Genomic DNA, 22,255 nt, shown 5'->3' with positions numbered 1-22,255 from the left:
CACTGAACTCGAGGGCCAGCGCAAAGGGAGACGGCACAGGCGTAGTGGAGACAGCCAGTGCGAACATAAGCCGCACAGGTCAGAGGTGTTCTGTCTGCGCGTACTGCCCACGGAACACCTGGAGGGAGAGGCCTGGACACAGCGCCTGGAGGGCCTGGCACCTCGGGCTGTGCCGTGGGAACAGCATTCTGTCCGGCAACAGCAAGGGGCTGACTGAGGCGGTCGCTGGCACCACGCTCTCTCAGTCTTTCTTTCTTCTCTAACCAAGCCCTGCTCCGTTGCTCAGGGAACAACAGTTGAATCCATGTGCTCACGTCACAGGTTCCTTCCCCACATACGGTTCCCGTGTGCCACGCTCTCTTTCTGTCCTCTCTGCTTCAATTCTGGTTCACCCCTCTACCATCTCCTGTCTGGGTCCCGACATGTCGGTCAGCCTCCATCTCTTCTCCACATGCCTGGCCTCCGTCCTCACCGTCTGCACCTGGCAAGGACCCGCCCAGCTCTCATTTGAACACCTTCTTCGGGGAAGCTCACGTTCAGAGTAGGGTTTGTCCTTCTGTTAGTAAGTCTTCTGCCACTGTCTACCTTTCTAACGTTTGTCACACTGACTTACAAATACTTGGTCAATTTAATGCCCTTATTCCTAGATCACAGGCTCCTCGACAACATTACAGTGTTTGTTTTGTTCAATTCTATACTCCAAGTACAGTGTCTGACCCATAAGAAGCATACCATAAACATTTGCTTAACAAATACTGATGACTATCTTCACACAATACATCATCTGCTGTATCCTGAAGGTCCCTGCTTTCAGAAATCTAAAAACACACTCAGTGTATGATCTTAAAGTGTTCACCAGTAGGACCAAGACCCAGCCCGACTCCATGCAGGACTGGCGTCATGTACGTGCTGTTCAGGCTGATCTGGGATGGGGAGGGCAGGGAGTAAGTGACTCCTTTCAGTGTCTAAAGGGGAGCCACCAACAATCACTAAGTGTAGAATGACCTGATCAAATCTCCGTTGAAACATTCTGCCGCAGGGGATGGAATAAAGAGCGTAAAGACGTGAAGAAGGGAGGGCACCGGGCAGTGGCTAGAAGGCTATGGGTGAGGGCTCTTCAGTGGCAGAGACAGCCTCCCCACTGGCCATCGTTTAGTCCTGGCAGAGAAGGCAGCGAAACTGCTGGCAAAGAGCCTTCCTTCCTGAAAGCAGAGACTCAAAAGAAGAGAGCTGTTCCCTAGACCCATCTGTCATTGGATGTGGGTGTGTGCGGCTATGATGTCAGTACCTTGCAAGCGTGAATTGATGAGCCCAAGAGAAAATAGCCATGGAGAGCAAAGAAGTCCAAATCCTTGATGACACTGTTGAAGCCTTTACAAAAGTTAAACTAAAAATAAGTTTTACTTAAAAGAAAGATGTCAAAATCTTAAACCTCTGTATTTATATCTTTACCTTTTCTCCTGTCCCTTTCTTTAATAAGATGTCATATCCCCAACTTCACCTTCACAGGGCTCCTTCTCTCAGCCCATCCAAATCAGGATGCTCCAACTTCAAGAGACACATTACTTATTAAAGTGACTTAAACAGAAGGTGTATTTATTACCTTAAGTATCAAAAAATCTAAGCTTTCTTAGCTTCATGGGATGGCTGACGAGGGCTCTCAGGGAGCTGGCTGGTGTATGCAGAGCATGTAATCCCATTTTCTAGCATACAATATACAGTTTAATTCTATACTAAAAGTGTTTCTGGTATTCTACCCATCCAAAAATAAAAAAGAACCTCCCCATTTTAAGTACAGTAAGAAATCAGGGAGACAAATGAGGAGGGGCAGCATGAAATAATTTTCTTTTAACCAAAACTTCTTATAACTTGAGATGTTTATGTGCCAGAAGCAGGTCCTATTTCCCCACTTATCTATCTATACGAGGCGTATGGTTGTCTTCTTTCCTTTCATGCATCCATTAGTTGTTACTGCTTATCATATAACCAACTATTATCTAGATGTTAATGGTGGTGGTGGTTTAGTCGCTAAGTCGTGTCTGACTCTTGCGACCCCATGGACTGTAACCTGCAAGCTCCTCTGTCCATGGGATTCTCCAGGCAAGAATACTGGAGTGGGTTGCCATGCCCTTCTCCAAGATGTTAATGAGCACACATCAACTTATCTGTCCTCAAAATATTATTCAGAATTCACCTCCAGAAGACGTCACAAATTATCTGCTTAGCAAAGTTCCCAACACAAGGCAGGCAATCAAATATTGGTTTAACGCACCTGTCCTCTAGCAGTACCTTTGTGAGGGTCTGAAGCTCTGTGACAGCACTGATAAAGCCTCTGTGACGCGGTGTCTGATTAGAGGGGTGAGGACATGGGTCACCAGAGGGCATGGTCTTGCGACTCGGGGAGACCTTCACTAGATACAAACCCAGTTGCTCACAGAGACCTGAACTTTTCATAGCATTCCTGGCAAACAACATTTCTGCCTGCGCTTGAATCTTAAAACTGGGAAAGAGGTCGGCCCATCCTAAGGGAGTCAGCCTTTCATTGTACCGTCCCATCTGTGAGAATGTTCTTTAGATTGAGACAAAATCTGTCCCTAGTTAACAGAGGAGAGGAAGTTCCCATAGATTGTCCCAATTATAGCACTTTTGGGCTTCCTTGGTGGCTGAGATGGCAAAGCAATGCAGGAGACCTGGGTTCGATCCCTTTGGTTGGGAAGATCCCCTGGAGAAGGGCATGGCAACCTACTCTAGAATTCTTGTCTGGAGAATCCCATGGACAGAGGAGCCTGGTGAGCTACAGTCCATGGGGTCTCAAGGAGTTGGACATGACTGAGTGACTAAACACAGCACAGCACAGCACAGCACAGCACTTTGAGAAAAATAGTGGCAGTTTAATGGAATTAAGAGTGACCTGGTGATACAAGACCAGGTATTACTTTGAACAAATCCTATAGACTCTCTAAGACTGATGTTTTCTTTATCTAATATGAGAATGATAATCTTCACCTGCACACTTACTGTAAAAAGTAAATAAGATACCATAAGTGAGCATATATAGTGCTTGCTTCCATGTAAGCATTTTTTAAAGTGTGCATGAAGATAATGACACCACTGAGCACCTCTAAAGATTACCCTTTGCAAAAAGATGAGAGTGTTTAAAACCTATACTGTAAAGTAGACCAGCCATATTAATATCAATTAGTTTTAAAATCTCAATGCACAGATATGTAATTCAACAGATAACCCACAAGCAGTGGGTTACAATGGCTAGAGCCATATTATTCTCTTGATGAAAATTTTTATATTGAAATGCATGAATATTCATGATTCCACTTTTCTTAAATTCAAGGGAATAATGCTGGACTTGGACATCCAAGAAACGTTAATTTAAAACTGATGATAATGAAAATGATGTCAACAACAAAAATACAGGTTCCTCTCAAGGGCAAGTGCTCTTTCCCTGGCAACATGCATACCAAACTCTTGATATCTGAATAGCTTCAAGTACTCATAGAGACCTTTTGAAGCAGATATTATTATCTCCATTTTATAAATATGATACTGAACATAAGACAGCTTAAACAACTCAAAGAAGGTTTCACTATAAGTGGCTGATGCGAAATTTGAAGCCTGATCTTGGAAGTTACATTCCCTCTATTCGTTCCTAAACACATAAAAAAACAGAATCATCATAAAATACATTCACTCATTGAACTTTGTTTTAAAGAAATGAACGATCTAACCACCAGTGGGATGTACTGTGCTGTGCTTAGTCGCTCAGTCGTGTCCAACTCTTTGGAACCCCTTGGACTGTAGCCCACCAGGCTCCTCTGTCCATGGAGATTCTCCAGGGCAGAATACTGGAGTGGGCTGCCATGCCCTCCTCCAGAGGATCTTCCGAACCCAGGGATCGAACCCAGGTATCCCACATTGCAAGCAGATTCTTTATCATCTGAGCCACTAGGAAAGACCAAGAATACTGGAGTGCGTAGCCTATCCCTTCTCCAGGGCATCTTCCCGCCCCAGGAATCAAACTGGGGTCTCCTGCATTGCAGGCAGATTTTTTACCAGCTGAGCTACCAGGGAAGCCCAACGGGGGATACTTGACTCAAATTATTATCTCATCTCTCCTTTGTGATGATTGTAACTACAGTGACATGGGTGTCTATTACAAAGGAAACTGTAAGTAAGGTGAAAAGACAGCCTTCTGAATGGGAGAAAATAATAGCAAATGAAGCAACTGACAAACAACTAATCTCAAAAATATACAAGCAACTTCTGCAGCTCAATTCCAGAAAAATAAATGACCCAATGAAAAAATGGGCCAAAGAACTAAATAGACATTTCTCCAAAGAAGACATACGGATGGCTAACAAACACATGAAAAGATGCTCAACATCACTCATGATCAGAGAAATGCAAATCAAGACCACAATGAGGTACCATTTCACACTAGTCAGAATGGCTGCGATCCAGAAGTCTACAAGCAATAAATGCTGGAGAGGGTGTGGAGAAAAGGGAACCCTCTTACACTGATGGTGGGAATGCAAACTATTACAGCCACTATGGAGAACAGTGTGGAGATTCCTTAAAAAACTGGAAATAGAACTGCCTTATGACCCAGCAATCCCACTGCTGGGCATACACACCAAGGAAACCAGAATTGAAAGAGACAAGTGTACCCCAATGTTCATCGCAGCCCTGTTTATAATACCCAGGACATGGAAGCAACCTAGATGTCCATCAGCAGAGGAATGGATAAGAAAGCTGTGGTACACATACACAATGGAGTATTACTCAGCCATTAAAAAGAATACATTTGAATCAGTTCTAATGAGATGATGAAACTGGAGCCAATTATACAGAGTGAAGTAAGCCAGAAAGAAAAACACTAATACAGTATACTAACACATATATATATGGAATTTAGAAAGATGGTAACGATAACCCTGAAAGAGACACAGATGTATAGAACAGACTTTTGGACTCTGTGGGAGAGGGCGAGGGTGGGATGATTTGGGAGAATGGCATTGAAACATGTATAATATCATGTAAGAAACGAATCACCAGTCTAGGTTCGATGCAGGATATACAGGATCCTTGGGGCTTGGTGCACTGGGATGACCCAGAGAGATGGTATGGGGAGGGAGGTGGGAGTCAGGATTGGGAACTCATGTATACCCGTGGCGGATTCATGCTGATGTATGGCAAAACCAATACAGTATTGTAAAGTAAAATAAGGTAAAATAAAAAAAAAAATTCTAATTAAATTTAAAAATTTGCACACTGGAGTACTCTCACAAAATGCACCCAGAAACACAGATCAAATATATTCAAAACACCAACAAGGGCTGGGATAATTTAAGAAAAAAAATACTTAGAACTATTCTGAGTTTGTGAAACAATTAAAAACTCTTACGATCATTAAAATGTTAAAAATGCATAAAATATGGTACAATTTTTAAAATGTCAGTTTTTAATCTATATGCATTGATATAAGCTGTAAGCACTTAGAGCATCTGTAAGTGCTTCTCAGGGGCTTACTTGACAGTCTGTCCAGAGGGAGCCGTCTGTCGGCCAGCCACCTTCAGTGCCATCCAGTGTTCCACTGGGATAGAACTTGTGGTCTCTGTTGCTTCGTCTAGTTCCAAGTTCTGCATTAATCTGTCATCTAAGAGCCCAATGTTTCTGATCCAGCCAAGGCTTCGGGAGAAGTCTTACTTTTTGGCTATGTATTTACTATTAGGTAATGAATGACCATTATATACTGAAAAGACGGTATTTATAGAAGAATCCCTACAAAGCCCATAACGAGGGATGTCCCTGGTGGTTCAGGTTTATGGATTCCTGCAAACGCAGAGGCCATGGATCTAGTCCCTGGTCAGGGAAGATCCCATATGCCACGGGGCAACTAAGCCCGTGAGCCTGTGCGTCACAGCCACTAAGCCCATGTGCTCACAGCGCCCCCCAACCAGAGAAAGCCCACACGCATCACAGAACATCCAGAATGGCCAAGATAAACAAGGAAGACCTGTAACGACTACATTACGCTTCCAGTTACCCATGCAACAGAAACATTGGTGACTTTTCTCTACAGCCATAACCCACCTCAAAATTACTATCACTGAGTTTACAGCAACCAAGAGAATCACGTATAGGAGGATATATCTTCCAAAGTGCTAGCCTCTGAATTCCAAATGTTTAAAAAAAAGACAATTATTAAAATGGGCAATCCTATATGTCACTAATCATACTGAACTTTTTATCTCTAATCATCGCTACAGAGATCACTAAACCACAACAGGGAAATTTACCAGCAGAAAGAAAGAAAAATGCCAGCCCCAGGCCCTTTATATATTCATTTTTAGACTCAAAACAATGTTTTATGGTTGGAGTTACTATTTCAGTGTTACAGTGAGGAAACAGGCTTCAAGGTCAAGGTTATGCTGCTGGCTGCCTTCCTGACACTATGTCACCTGTGGTGAGGAAAAACTCACACTCAACTTTCCTCCCTTTAAAAAGAATAACACTGAACATAAACCACTCTAATAAGATCCTAAACCTTTAGAGAAGGTACTGTGGTAAGTCTTGTAATTACACAGCTAAATTCCTCTTGTTCTAAAGCCTACCTTTGAACAGCTCAAAATCAAATCTGTCTAGCACTTGACAAATCATCCAAATTTTCAAAAACATTAGTGTTTTATTCAAGGAAAAAACACTATAAATTATAAACACCAGAGTGTTCCTCGCCTAAATAAAACACACCATCTAATCCTATTCATAGCTACTGAATGGGATTAGCTTAATGTGACAAGCCTGTTAAAATGATACCAGGAAGGAAGGAGATCACCATAAGCAAGTTTCCAAAAGTCAGATGGTACTATCTGCTAATAATATCTCTTTAAAACAAACTCTTCCACTAATGCATGTACTATACAGTATGTGTAACTGAGAATTTTTGATAGTGAAATGTTGAAAAAGGTGGGAAAAAGTAGTATCTTTCTTAAAAAAAGTAATTATTTGTGAAATACTTTTGGTAGGCTATAAGCCACGACAGTAACCCTTTGAGCTGGTTTTTAATTTTCAGAAAGATTAGAAAGGAAATGAAACTATTATCTCAAGGAGATATTTGTACTCTTATGTTCATTACAGGGTTATTCATAAGAGCCAAGGTATGGAAATACCCTAAGTGTCCATCAGTGAATGAATGGATAAAGAAAATGTGGCGTGTGTGTGTGTATATACACACACACATACATATATGTGTATACAATATCTAATGTAGTATTATTCAGTCTTAAAAATAAGCAAGTCCTTCCATTTCATCCTGACATCATGGACGAATCTGGAGGGCATTATGCTAAGCAGAATAAACTAGACAGAAGGTACTGCATGGAGTCACTTCTCTGTGGATCCAAAAAAGAAAAAAACAAAAATGAAACTCAGAAACAGAGATTAGAAAAGTGATTCCAGTAGTGGGAGGTATGGTAGGGGAAACAGGGAAAGGTAAAAGGGGGCAAACTTTCAGTAATAAAATGAGTAAGGTCAGAGGATCTAATGTATAATAGGGTGACTACAGTTGACAAAACTATACTGTATAACTACAATCTGCTAAGAAAGCAAACCTTAAATGTTCTTGCCAAAAAAAAAGAAAAAAACAGAGGTTGCTCCTGAACAAAAAGGTGAAATACTGTCAGCGAAGCCTGCCTCTGGCTGCTGCTGCCCCTGCTGATGTCCACCCAGGGCACACTTTCTCACCAGCTGCTCATGCCCTATCCACGACAGGCATTTCTTTCACAGGAGTCCCCTGTAATCCGCACTTTTCTCTGCATCTCCTATTCTTGATGTTGGGGAAAGCTCTATAAAGAGCTAGGAACTTCCGCTCTTACTGAGCTCTCTCTCCTCCCTGGAGTAACAGAAATGACAGCTAGCACTCCAGGAGCCAGACTGGACGAAGAAGCAGCCTTGAGACTAGAAGCTAAAGGATAAAGACGGTAAGCACAAAGACCGCTGGAGCCAATTCCTCACCCACATTTCTTCCAACCTGGACCTGGAAGAATGGCCCCTGCAAAGCAGAACGGTGAGAAGGCCTGCCATGAATGAAGGGTGGCCGGAGAGCACAGCATCAACATTCACAAGCACATGCATGGACTGGGATTCCAGACGCACGTGCCTGTGAAGGAGGCGGGCACTCCAGACAAGCAGAGACACCGGGCTCAACAAAGCTGAGCCAAAGGGGCAGTGATGTCCCGTCCTGGACCCCGTGCGGTCCTCCAGAAGACGGAAAGAAGATGAAGGCTCACCAAACAAACTCTATACGTTGGTTACCAATGGTCTTGTCACCACCTTCAAAAATCTACAGTCAATGTGGATGAGAGCTAACCACTGACGGTTAAAGTTATACAACTGCAAACAATAAAGACAGGAGTCCAAGTCCCTGATGACACTGTGGAACTTCAGTATAAGCGTCAGACCTTTAAACATCTCTAAGTGAAGTATTTAAGTCAATGATATTTGAGTCTTTTCTTACATGCACTTGAATCTAATCTTAACCAATATGCATTTTTGCTGGGAAGGGGGAAACTGCCTGGTTGAAGGGACAAGCAGGAGAGGGACTGCTCACTGTATTTTCTTTAGAGATTCTCAATTCGAACCATGGGAATGATTTACTTAGTCAAAATTAAGTTAAAACATAGAGTCTAAAAATTAATAAAATATTATGTCTGAAATATTAGACACTATTAACATTTAATGAAACCATTTTGGCTTATTATTTGAAAAAATATTTTTTTCATAAAACCCTGGAAATAACTTATTTAATAAAAGTGGAAAATGTGATATAAACGTCAGTAGTTTCTTCTGTGAAACATGGAAGTACAATCAGGTCAGGTAACACTGTGCCACTTTTGGACCAAACGTTCTACATGTGGTTGCTCAAAAATGCTGGCTGGATGAACGAAACACCATGAAACACATCACCACTGCAAGTACTCTTCTCTGTATGTGCCTGTTAGCTATAAAACTGAATGTATGAGGAAGACTTTAGGCAAACAGAGAGGAAAATGACTAGAATTTTCAAAGCTTAGCAGAATACAGTTATAGACAGTTATTTAAGCTAGTAAGCAAATATTGTAAGGCCATTTATTTATCTGCCCCAATAATTCATCTTCATTGACAGACTAGCATATGTAACAAACCCAAGTGAAAATTTAAGAAGAATTTACGTGGGGTGGGGAATAGGGTTGCTATTAAAGAAGTATTGTAGGAACTTAGCTTTAATTCCCATAATTTTTATCCTATTAAAGCAATCGAAAAGAATGCAACTTACTAACTGTATACTTGGCTGAATTTTCATACTGAAAAATTCCATAAGTAACTCTTTAACCATCTATATAAGTTGAGAATTTTGATTTCTATTTTACATTTATACTATGATACCTCTTTTTTGGTTCTACTTTTTAAAAATCACCTTTTTCCCAAAAGGATGGATAACAATTACAACCAATTAGAAAAGCTCAAATAGAATTTGTAAGTAAGGCCTTTTTACTGAATAAATACACGAAATTTGCAAAAGATTGATAGGAATGTATAACTTACTTTGTCAGTTTCATTTTTCATGTCTTGGTAATAAATATTATTTTGATAAAGATGACTTTATTGTATTTGCTGTTCTGTGATTTTCATACAACAATGGTTCCTCAAGTTATATAAAAGGAGGAACCATACTTTAGTACTCAAACTGTAAACTCATGGTTCTTTAAAGTTATTTGTCAACATATCCATGACTGTGTAAGAATGAAGTAAATCAATGATGTGGGTTTGTCTATTTCCTACAAAATAAAAATCCTGAGGGAAAAACAGCCCTAAGTGTTTCTAGACCATCACTAATTCTATCCTATTTGCCTCTCACCACTGCCTTTTCACTTTGGGTCCATTTGAAAAATAATGGCAAAGACAGAGAAAAGAAGACTGTGCTATAAACAGAAGAACCTCTGGGAGGGTCTGAGTATGCCCACTGCCATCAACCCGGCCGTAACGGTAGGTGAAAAGGGAAGGAATGCCAGCCCCATCAGGCTACCTGCTTGTGTCTGGAGGAACCAAAGCAACATCAGTCAAGGCAGATTAGTTCTGAAAAACAGTTTCTGAGCACCATCAAAGTAACCGCTAGAAAGGCACTGGCAGCTGCTGTCCTTCCAGGAGTCAGATTTCACTTGACAACAAAAGCAAGGCAAATGTTTCTGAATAAAGATACAATCACATAAAGAAGGTTTTACATTTGATATAGAACTGTGGTCAAAACATTGTCTGTAAGACATCTCATTATCCCTGTTGGAGAGTCAGTGTTCAAAGCCCTTAGTGTTCAAAGCCCTTAGGAATTTAAGGCCAGAGGGAGGAAAAAAAAACTGTCACTGTTCAAGAATTGTATATTACCTCAGAGGTGAAAATACTAATGATGTAAGTTACAGAAGGTCCTCAGAAACATTTTCTAAAAAGCATCTGAGAGCCTTGTAACATGGCCTTTATTGATTTTTCCCTTCTGTAGGAGGCAGATTAATTACTAAGATATGACGATTACTTGTAAACAAGGCTGTGTATCCTGGTTATGGAGAACTGACACTCAACATCCATTTTAACCACCTACTACATTGCCTTCCTGGCTGGAAAACTAAGAACCATTTCAAAAATCACATCCAGCTTGGATGTGATTTGGTCTGGCCAGTCTCTGAACTGCTCAAGGTTAGGAAGGTGGAAGTAAAGTAGAGGCCACAGTTTTGCTAATTTTGCTCACAAATGTGACTTTGGACACATTGGTGAGTTCCAAGGATCTGGTCACTAGCTTGGTGGGTGCTGAAAGGCATGAAATCAGGTGTCTGCTATGCTGGCATAGACCACAGGGGCACTGGACAGTTCTGAAGCTGAGAGACTATGAGGGCTTCCAGATCATGGGGACTTCCTGTCAGGAATGGCAGTGAGGTTCCAGAGCAGCAGCTCCCCAGCTCTGCAGGCAGTTTCGTCTCACAGAGGAGGGAGTGACTGCATTGGTGGCCTGTGGTCTGGTTTTGATGTTATTCAGAAATCTCAATCTAGATGGTCTCTTCATTTCTCCCAATGATACTGCAATGCATTTAATATGCCATTATAAATACTTTTCTGCTTATACTGGATTCTGGTTTCTGCAGCTGAACCTTCTAAACACATGCCAGCACATAAATACCCCTTCCAAGAAATGGACTTCCAGTTTGTGTGCAGAGAAAGAGCAAGGCAGAGTTTAAAGTCTATGGTGAAAGGGCCACTCCAACATAATATTCAGGGACTAATGGATGCTACTCTGTTCTTCGCACTCAGAATGAAGGTGCGTTCTTAGTGACAATGACATGTGTTCAAGGATAAGGAGAGGCCAATGCTTAAACAGTCCCTTGATGCGAAGTGTTCAGATTGTTAGTGTAAGAACTTCCAGAATAACATCCAGAATGTAAAACCCCAAGGAAAACAGAACAGTATATACAGTGAGACCCTTCTTTCCAGGAGTGTGTTCTGGAAACTGCAGATTTCCACTAGTTCCTGGATGTAAAGGAGTGCTAAGATAATGCCACATCCAGTCCTGCCATGCAGCCATCCGACTTCCCAGAAGACACAATCTCTCTGGCAATTTTATTAATACCTGGAAACTTAATTTAACCATACTGTAGGTATGTACGTAAGTCTGTGTTCTGTCATAGCTCACTTGAGATAACTAGGTCTCTTGATAAATGTTTCCTTTTTGGTTTGGTTACCATGTAGGATCTAAAGATCCTTTTTAAGCCTCTCTTTGTTAGAAAACAATGGTCTTTCTATTAATGGCCATCAATGTCTCAACCAAAGTTAAAAAAAAAAGGAAAACAAGGATGTTTACTATATAGCACAAGGAATTCTACTCAGTAGTCTGTAATGGCCTATATGACAAAAGAATCTAAAAGGAGTAGATACATGTACATGTATAACTGAGTCACTTTGCTGTGTACTGGAAGGTAATACAACACTGTAAATCAACTGTACATCAATAAAAATGAAAAAAAGAAAGTTCTGGTGATGAAGGAACAATCCCTTATTATGGTTTGTGAGGCTTACTTGCAGGTTGTGGGTAGGGTTGCCAAACTTACCAAAGCAAGAATTTGAATTTCAGATTAACAATTGTTTCAGATAAACCATGAATAATATTTTTATTGTTAGTATGTCTCATACAATATAAGGGGTATATTTATATTTTTAAAGTATTTATAGGACCTACTGATATTAAAAAAAGGATTCATTGTTTACTAGAATTTAAATTTAACTGACCATCTGTGTTTTATCTGTCAATCCTGGACAAAACAGGGGGAAAACCCCTCGCATGCACTAGCACTTCTTATTTTATACCAGCTTAGGAGCTCAAGATTGTTTAAAGGATTTAAGACACTTTCAGATGGAAGGAAAGAGCTCAGTATGGCTAATTCATGGCATTTTAACTAAAGGGGAATACAGAGTAAATTAAACTCTCAACTTGCCTTGGACTCTTGGAATTTCCCGGGTTTTGTTTCCTTGAACTTAGATTCAAACATGCTCTTGCCCAGAGAATTCAGCTCAAGTTTTGGTAGTCTAGAGCTGACTCTGCTTCCTTTCTTACATGTGGCTGTCAGGAAGCTCAGAAATAAATCACAGTACTGACTTTTCAGTTACTTCTTCACACTTTAAATAGAAAAGGTACCTTGCTACTGCTACTGCTAAGTCGCTTCAGTCGTGTCCGACTCTGTGTGACCCCATAGACGGCAGCCCACCAGGCTCCCCTGTCCCTGGGATTCTCCAGGCAACAACACTGGACAGGGTTGCCATTTCCTTCTCCAATGCATGAAAGTGAAAAGTGAAAGTGAAGTCGCTCAGTCGTGTCTGACTCTTCGTGACCCCATGGACCTTAAAATCTTTTAAAAAAAGAGAGGGACCATAAAATGCTGACCAATGAGCTGGCTTTCCTTTATGGTAGTCATGGAGAATCAGTGAAAGAATTAGGTCCAAAAATGACACAGAAAAGTAGTCACCTTCCTAATTTTTCCAAGTGTGGGGAATAAAACATAACTTTTTTTCTAAATAGTTATATGTTAGAAACTTGGCTATACAAGTATTGAAAGAGTATTCTATACTACTGTTGCTGTGATGAAAATACAACCCAGGGCAGAAAAACTATTCCAGAGTTTCAACTTTTCTTTATATACTAAGGGGTGTACTGGATAGCACAGAGAAGAGAGCAGTATATCAAGCAATTTTCATTTTTATTTGTTAAGTGTCCTGCTGCCAAAGTATGAGAAGTGAAAATGTGGTTAAACTTTGAAATGTAATACATATCTAGAAAACAAAACAATCCGTAGCATAGTCAAGGTCTGCTCAAGTCTGGAGAGCTAACATGGAAAATCCTCACACTAGCAATTTGCTGACTAGAAAACCGCTGTAGGTTCCATCAGCCTAATACGGCGGCTGTTTCTCACAGGCAAAGAAAAGCTAAAGGGGACTCCCAGCCTGCAGATATTTGGTCTAGCTTGGCAAAATCTAGCTGCTAGTTTATCTCATCCTTGTTATACGCTTTCCATATGGGACTTATTATTATAAACGAGAAGAAATAATAGAAGCAAATAGAAGCAAGAGGAAAGGTTCAGACTGGCATGCATTAACTGCTTGTCAACTACGGTTTTCCTAATGAAGTGCCCTGTTGCTCTGTCTGTCACTGATTACAGTACAACAGCTTTCATTAGTCACTGCAAATAAGACTTGGTGCCATCTTATTTACATCCTATTGCAAATAATTAGCATTTCATATTAGAATCGTCCAAGGCACTTCTGAACTTACAGCAAGACTATTTGACATCATCTGATACTTTTTTTCCATCCTGAACAAGCTTGAAAACAGATTCTGTGCTTTTTAGTTACAACGGTGTCACCGATGAATTCTACCATGGCTTAAATTCCTGCCAATATTGTGGCTGGGGATATCAAAACGCTGCAGTAATTAGACCTTGCAAGCCTGACTTCCCTAGCGGTAGAACTGTCACGGAAGGGGAGGAATTGATATTCAAGGTTTATAATAATTCAAACCTCTACAATTATTGTTAGAGCACGAACACTATCATTTTAAACGGCAGAAAATGACTTAAGAAAACGCCTCATTACAAAGGTAAGAGATGGAAAAGAAAGTATCACCATACACTTTGTTGACCAATGCCTTTTCTCTGCTAAAAATTTACAATCACTTATTAAAACTCAAACCTGACTATTAACTTGGGGAGGAAGTACTTGTTTTGAAAACATAGCTGCCATATTTGACAGACTGTAAGGTCCGTTCTATCACGTATTTGAGAACTTCAGTTTAGAAGTGCAAGAATTAAATACATAGGTTTGCATATGTTATTTCATATAACCAAATTGACAGAAAGAGCTTTGTACAAAACCAGTTATTTCTACCCCAATATGGATAATATTTTATATGTGTGTATGTGTGTCAACCTCCATATGTATTTACATATGTAATTCTTTATATGTAACTGATGTTTTCTCCAGCAAGCACGGACAGTAAGACAGGAATCAATGAATCAATTCTGAATTTGTTTGAATATGCTGTTCACAGATACAACTAGCTAACCTAAACATTAACACCTCAGGAGAGGGTAGCCATCAGCCCTAGGAAGTGAAGGGCTCTCATTTCTCGGACCTTTCCCTTGCTGGGCACAGATCCTGGTATCATGAGGTACCTGTAGGCCTCATGAGATAACTGAGCCTCCTGGTCCAGTTAACCAGCCAAGGAATCCTCAACCCCTTCAGCATTTCTTCCTGTTCCACTGACAGATCCAGAGGCACACTCTACAGATGGCTGATCTTACAGCCCCGCACTCGTGAGAGGGTTGATCTTTTGGACTCTTCCTGTCTTAGGATTTCAGTTTCTAACTGATAGTTAACTATCCTCACTAGATATTTGATAATAATGATGATAATATAATTTTAAAAATTAGCCTTAGGCACAAATAAGTAAATATAAACACATTAAAAATGATAATGTATGACTGCTGGCTAACAGCTCTCAGTGAATGTATTAAAGATTAGAGGCTAGAAATCAATGATGATAATAAAATGTACTTAGTTGATAAAGGTATCTCATACAAACTATCTTTTCTATAAAAAGACTGAAAATTTTCAAAGAGGGTCTCTTTTTCACAGGAAGTGTTTTACTGCTTACTATGCTTCTCAGTGGAGGCAGTGAATTAATTCTGAGAAGCCTCTCCAAAAACAAAGCCAGTCTCCGTGGACGTCCTGCAAGGTCAGTGTGACCTGAAGGAACAAAGGGGTGTTACTTTCCCTCTGGCAACAGCTAGGTGATCAGATCCTTAGGAGCACTGGGTGTTGTTTAGGAGACTGGGATAATACTTAGGCCTTATATCCTTTAGGTCACATAAAACAGAGTAAACTATTATTTGATATTCGGAGAAGAGGACTATTCTAACTTGTCTGGGCTGATACACAGTCACCTCTTTCCCAAATGTCTGCCTGAAATAAACTGGAATTTGGAAATCCTGTCCCATAGGTGTATTTATCCTCACTCATCCATTTCTCTCAAACAAAGGATATGCACAAATGCATGGGTCTGAATCCCACAGGGGACATTTACTAGTTGTTTAACCTTGAGCAAGTTATTTAGCAACTTTCTGTGAAGTTCCTCTTTTAGACACGCACACACACATTCACACATAAATACCTATGTTTTACGGGACTTTTGTGATGATGGAATGAGTTACTTACATGTAAGGGCAAAACACTGCCTAGCTACACAGAAGGAGGCAGTGGAGGCAACAACATCATGCAGTTCTAAGCTATAGTAGGAGCTACATAAATCTTGGCTGCTATTTTTATTATTAGGAAGATGTGATGTAGAGGAAATATACCATCATGAATTTTGGAACTTAAAAAAGGAATTTCTTGTCTGGTCTATTATTAAAGTGGCCTAGTTACGGCCTTATACAGCCAGCCTACCAACATATACAATCATCCCTTAGTATCCATGGGGGATTGGCTCCAGGAATCATAAGGATACCAAAATCCATGGATACCCATCTCATATATTAGGTTGCTGCAAAAGTAATTGCAGTCTTGCATTGTTGAACTTTGCCATTTGATATTGGAATGCATTTTTGAATAAATGTTATGTTGTTCATAATTTAATGAGCATTTCTTGATTTATGTCTTTGCTAATTACTTACTAATTGCTGTTTATTTTATATTTAGACTATGGAAATGAGGTTAGACAAAAAGCAAATTTGAGAAATTTTCTTATTTGAGTTCAAAATGGGTCGTAAAACAACAGAGACAATTTGCAACATCAACAATGCATTTGGCCCAGGAACTGCGAATGAACTTACTGCACAGTGGTGATTCAAGTTTTGCAAATGAGACTGAGAGTCTTGAAGATGAGAAGGACAGTGGCTGGCCATCAGAAGCTGACAATGACCAACTGAGAGAGTCACTGAACTACACGAGAAGGTGCCAAAGAACTCAATGTCGATGATTCTATGGTCATCCAGCATTCAAATCAAATTGGAAAAGTGAAAAAGCTTGATAAGTGGGTGCCTCTGGAGCTGACTCAAAGTCAAAAACATTCTTTTTGAAGTGTTGTTTTCTCTTATTCTACTCAATAACAAGGAACCATTTCTCGAAATGCGATGAAAAGTGGATTTTACATGACAACCAGTAATGACCAGCTCAGTCGCTGGACTGAGAAGAAGCTCCAGAGCACTTCTCAAGCCAAACTCTACCAAAAGAAGGTCATGATCACTGTTTGGTGGTCTGCTCCCTGTCTGAGCCACTATACCATTCGGAATCCCAGTGAAATCATTACATCTGAGAAGTATGCTCAGCAAATTGATGAGATGGATCGAAAACTGCAATGCCTGCGGCTGGCACTGGTCAACAGAAAGGGCCCAATTCTTCACTACAAAACCCGACTGCAGATTGTACAACCAACACTTCAAAAGCTGAATGAATTGGGATATGAAGTTTTGCCTCATAAAGTCTGTGCCTATGTCCTTTTAGCACTACCCTGGACTTTTGTTGGTGTGTCCCTACATTTTGGCAACAAGATTGGACGTGAAGTTTTGCCTCATCTGACCTCTTGCCAACTGACTACTGTTTCTTCAAACATCTCAACAACTTTTTATATGGAAAATGTTTCCATAACTAGGAGGCAGAAAATGCTTTCCAAGAGTTCATGGAATCCTAAAGCACAGACTTTTACACCATAGGAATAAACAAACATTTCTCATTGGCAAAAATATACTGATTCCTATTGGAATCAATCAAACATTTGGTTCCTATTTTGATTAATAAAGATGTATTTGCGCCTAGTTGTAATGATTTAAAATTCACGGTCTGAAACCACAATTACTTTTGTACCAACCTAATAAAATGGCATAGTATTTGCATAACATTTATGTAATCCGAGAACACCCTCCAACACCCTCCTTATATTTATTTTAATTCATCTCTAGATTGCTTAAAACGCCTAACCAATGTAAATGCTATGTAAGCAGTTGTAAATACAATGTAAACACTATATAAATAAATGCCAGTGTGCTGCAAATTCAAGTTTCTGGAATTTTTAAAATATTTTCTTTCTGAAATTTGGTTGAATCTGTGAATATGGAGGGCCAACTGTGCATAAACTGATATGCAGCCATAATGCCCACATTTTGGTTTCTAACAGCCTTTTCTGTTAAAGAAATTGAGTGCTGTGGAGAGTAACTGATTCCAAATTCTGCAGCAGGGAAAGTGAATAGTCAAAATGAGCCTGGAGCATCTTGTTGCCAAAATGTAGGGACACATTAAGGAAAGTCTGGGGTAAGAAACTTGAAGAGGGTTCTTACTGGACAACAAGTCTGACAATTTCAGCATTAAAAAGAAAATAGAGAAATTAGTTTTTCGTGAGTTGAAATACATTGTCCAAGTTTTCTGTTTGTTGCTTTGTGCTATAACACATCTGGTAAGGCTAGAACCCCACTAGCCAGGTTCTCTTTCTTTTTAAAATGGTTTTTCTAGTTTTTGCTTCTTTGTTTTTCCATTTGAATTTTATAATTAGCTTATCTATTTCTAAAAAAATCCATAATTTTATTGTAAATGACTTAACCTTAATATATTATAGGACATGCAGTAATATAAAAACAGGTGAATATCATAAGATATTTAATTTTTTACTAATTTAAAAGAAAAGGAAGTCTGTTGTGGTGATGGTTATCGTTGACTTGTGTCTTCAATATCATCGCAACTATATCCCAAGGATGGAGTATGATCTCAATTTGTATGGATGCACAGTTTTTTCATTTGAGATCATCATTAGTAGGTTGTACACACTTTGTTGAAATGATAAATTTAATGCTCTTAATTAGAAAACATCAATTGTTATAGAAGGGACAAGACTCAGTCAGAATCACCTACACAGTCGAGTGGCCTGACTTTTGGTGGTCATCACCAGAGATTCTAAATTCTGCCCCTGATCAAGAATAATACAACACACTCTCTTCAGAACATTGCTGTCAAAGCGAGGACCAGCCACAACTGCACTGACAACAAAAGCCCATGTGTCTGAGGTGGGGTGTTGGGGTCATCTTTAATTTCCTGTATGAATGATTTAGAAACTGGATTTGATCCTTGTTCCATAGAGAAGCGGTGCTACTTAGGAAAAAAAGTCAATACACTTATGTAGATGAATTTTTCTCTATCTGTATAAAGAGATATAGGACTTTGCTGGTGGCTCAGATAGTAAAGAATCTGCCTGCAATGGAGATCTAGGTTCCAACCCTGGGTGGGAAAGATCCCCTGGAGAAGGGAACAGCTACCCACTCCAGTATTCCTGCCTGGAGAATTCTATGGACAGGGAGCCTGGTGTGCGATAGTCCATGGGGTCACTCTGGATGACCTCACTAATCATGATATTCAGAAGGCAAACTAAAGCACTTGGTGGAATAAGTTGGAACCACTTGTGACCAAAACATTCTCGAGGTAAAGAAAACAAGCACCAGATTTCCTGACAAGGTGTTGACTCTAAAAGTCCCATGAATGCAGAATGCTGTTGGAAGAGAAGGTAAACTTCGTAAGGTCCGTCAATAGTAAAACCAGCTAGAGTCCCAGAATCTCTGACAGGTGTTACAGGAGCTGCACAATGAACATCTTTCTATTGAGTGAATTCTCAGCTTCAACTCCAAAACACTGATGAAGAAACTCTAGATTCTGTCCAACAGCGAATCACATTTCAAGCTAAAGTTTTTAACTATGATTAATGTTTCATAAAATTCAAAAGAAAATGCAATCATGTAATTATATTAAAAAGGAACACTTGGAATGCTGAGACAAGCAAAGCACAATAACAAAAATGAGTGCCATTTTGATAAATATTAAGCAATCTAATTAGACAGCCACCATACCTACTTCTGCATAACATTTCTGACCTGCAAATTGCAACTTCACACGATATAGGCAGCTCTGTAATTATACTGATCACCACAGTTAAAAAGCTTAGAAACAGAATGAGCTAGTAAATCACCGTAAAAGACATAATTGCCATATTTGAAGATCATATAAGGCTGCTTGTTATCTATAGTTCAGTATAATTATTTTTTCTTAAAACAGGAAAACAGCCAGAAGAACCAAAAAGTCAGGTTGCTTGGATTTTCACAGCTGAAGTGAAAATGCCTGTACTCAAATTTAGAAAGATTTCTAGCTTATTTTCTGCTGGTTTTATTTGAATTTGAAGACTTTTAACATCTAGAGTGTCTTTACTGATCATCTGCCAGAACCCTGGTGTCTACGTCCCTGAAAATATTTAAAGCTTATTATTGTGAGACCTGATCATTGTGCTAAACTATACTGAATTTTTGTAGGATATTAGAGTAATTCAGAACCAAACAGTGAATTAACAATCTCCAACCTTGAGCCTCACTGTTCTGTAAAATTTGACCTGTCATGTTTTCTTTATCTGTATAGAATGCTATTAAAATACGTTCCCTAAACAGTCCTTTTCTGGAGAAAAACAAATTTATCTTTGTCTACTCCTTCAAAATTTAGCTCAAATACCATTTTGTTTATAAGGTTTTTTTAGTCTATTCATATTCTTCCCATTAGTATAATCCAAATATTTATTTGTAATTCTATTTGTTATAAGGTTAAAAGTTTGGTTGTTAATGATATTAATATATACAGTTGTATTTACATTTCAGTCTATAAGTTCTGCGACAGCCAGGAGCTCAGTTTCGCTCACATCTTAATAGGAGACTGTGAGGTTTGCATTAATTTATTATTAATATTTTTTTTTCTGTTTTCACAAAGGGTACCTCTCAGTTTTGGCTTTAGTGTCTTAATAAATAAACTGAGAGAATAAGTTCAGAACAGTATTTTCTAAAATATCAGGTCTCTACCCATCAGGCCTGTTATTATATTATTTTATTTTTAATGAAATACAGTAGATTAGAAAAGAAAATAGACTACATCACAATGAAGTAAAGGTAAAAACTGAACTTACTATTTTCTGACTTTAAGTAGGTGTGTGTGCATGTATGTGCAATGTGTGTGCATGTATGTGCAATGTGTATGCGGGCATATTCAGTCACTTCAGTCGTGTCCGACACTCTGTGACCCTGTGCACTGTAGCCCACCAGGCTCCTCTGTCCATGGAATTCTCAAGGGAAGAATACTGGAGTAGGTTGCCATTTCCGCCTCCAGGGAATCTTCCCGACCCAGGGATTGAATCTGTATGTCCTGCATCTCCTGCACTGGCAGGCAGCCTCTTTACCACGGAGCCACCTGGGAAGCCTCTAACTAGTGTGTTCTATCATCTTATTCTAAGTTAAAAAATAAAATACCCTAAAAGATTTCTGGATGAACTATCACCATTGATGAATTCATTACAGATATAATTTGAAGAATGATATCCAAGATACCAGGGTTTAGGTATATTCAAGTCTTCTGTGACTGCAATATCTGTGATGTCTTAAATTTCTGATATATATTAATATTTGCTTAGGAAGAGAAAACCCCAAACAAATGTGCATTTTCCCCTTGAGAATGCCAAGGACGGAGGAGCCTGGTGGGCTACAGTTCATAAGGTCAGAGAGAGTCGGACACGACTGACGTGACTGAGTATGCCCGCATGCACACTGCACATACATGCACACACACCTACTTAAAGTCAGCAAATAGGAGTGCAAAAGGTATCATTTTCATCAGGTGTCATAATCAGCATTGAACACAGACATCACTAGATGAGCACGATGTTTTTTCCAATTGAGCCTTTCCCTATGCAATGCTTCGGGAAGCGACTACCAGTCAACAGGCTGTTGAGAGGAAACATTTTCCACATCTGGTCCAAATCAGAATCCATGCATGTGAGAAAACTATGGCAGAGAAAGCAGGTTGTCAACACACACACACATAAAACACACACATATACACACGCCTGTGTGTTTGCTCAACTGACTAATACTTATACACCTAATGAAATGCTTTTATTTAGATGATGAGGCAGATATAGTCAGTAATTCAAGCCTTCTACTGTGTTTAGTTTGAAGGTGCTTCATTCTAGGAAACTCAATGTATTCATATTCTCCAAAATCAGGAATCAAGGTCATATACTAAGGTAGATATCTGGTCCATAGGTTTCCTTTTCTTTGCTCCCCAGTAAAACTCACATTCCCATCAAATGGCTTAGTATGGGAATGACATACAATACATGATGTTCTGCATTAAAGCAAATATAATAAGTATAATTTATAGATAACAGAGTCATGGGGGGTAAAAAGGAAAACATAAAAGGCGATTATAATCCAACAAAAAGCACCATAAAGTCTAACTTAAAAACTAGTCTTTTTTGCTCATCAACATCATTTAATATCAAAAGTTAGAGCTTATGAGTTATTGAATCGGTAGGTAAATTTGCCCCTCTAAATCATCTGACTTTGCCTCTGAGGGCTCACGTCACCTCCTCTTTATGTCAATGTCTTGCATGGCTCAGTTGCCACAATCGGCTCTGGCCACTAAAGCTCAAGTCATTCGGAGCAATCAAATCAATTATAACAGCCATTGCTGTCTGACACTGACGACCAGCGATTGATAACCAAACCTGTCTGCTTTCAGTTCTCATCTGACAGCAACAAACCAGTCCCGGCCTGCTCGTACTGGCATTTGTCATAAATCAATAGCAATTCCACCACATAGAAAG

The 22,255-nt window shown here is 39.5% G+C and overlaps 1 protein-coding gene and 1 pseudogene across 3 annotated transcripts in view; one reads left to right on the top strand and one right to left on the bottom strand.

The window, feature by feature from the left end:
- Positions 1-22,255, bottom strand: part of DIAPH3 (diaphanous related formin 3) — a 562,554-nt gene that overhangs the window by 68,735 nt on the left and 471,564 nt on the right. The gene's annotated exons all lie outside the window — the stretch shown is intronic.
- Positions 8,059-8,389, top strand: LOC138446826 (large ribosomal subunit protein eL31 pseudogene; annotated as a pseudogene).

This window comes from Ovis canadensis, chromosome 10 (genome assembly GCF_042477335.2).
Source record: "Ovis canadensis isolate MfBH-ARS-UI-01 breed Bighorn chromosome 10, ARS-UI_OviCan_v2, whole genome shotgun sequence".
Taxonomy (NCBI): Eukaryota; Metazoa; Chordata; class Mammalia; order Artiodactyla; family Bovidae; genus Ovis; species Ovis canadensis.
This window is presented reverse-complemented; position numbering and strand designations above follow the sequence as displayed.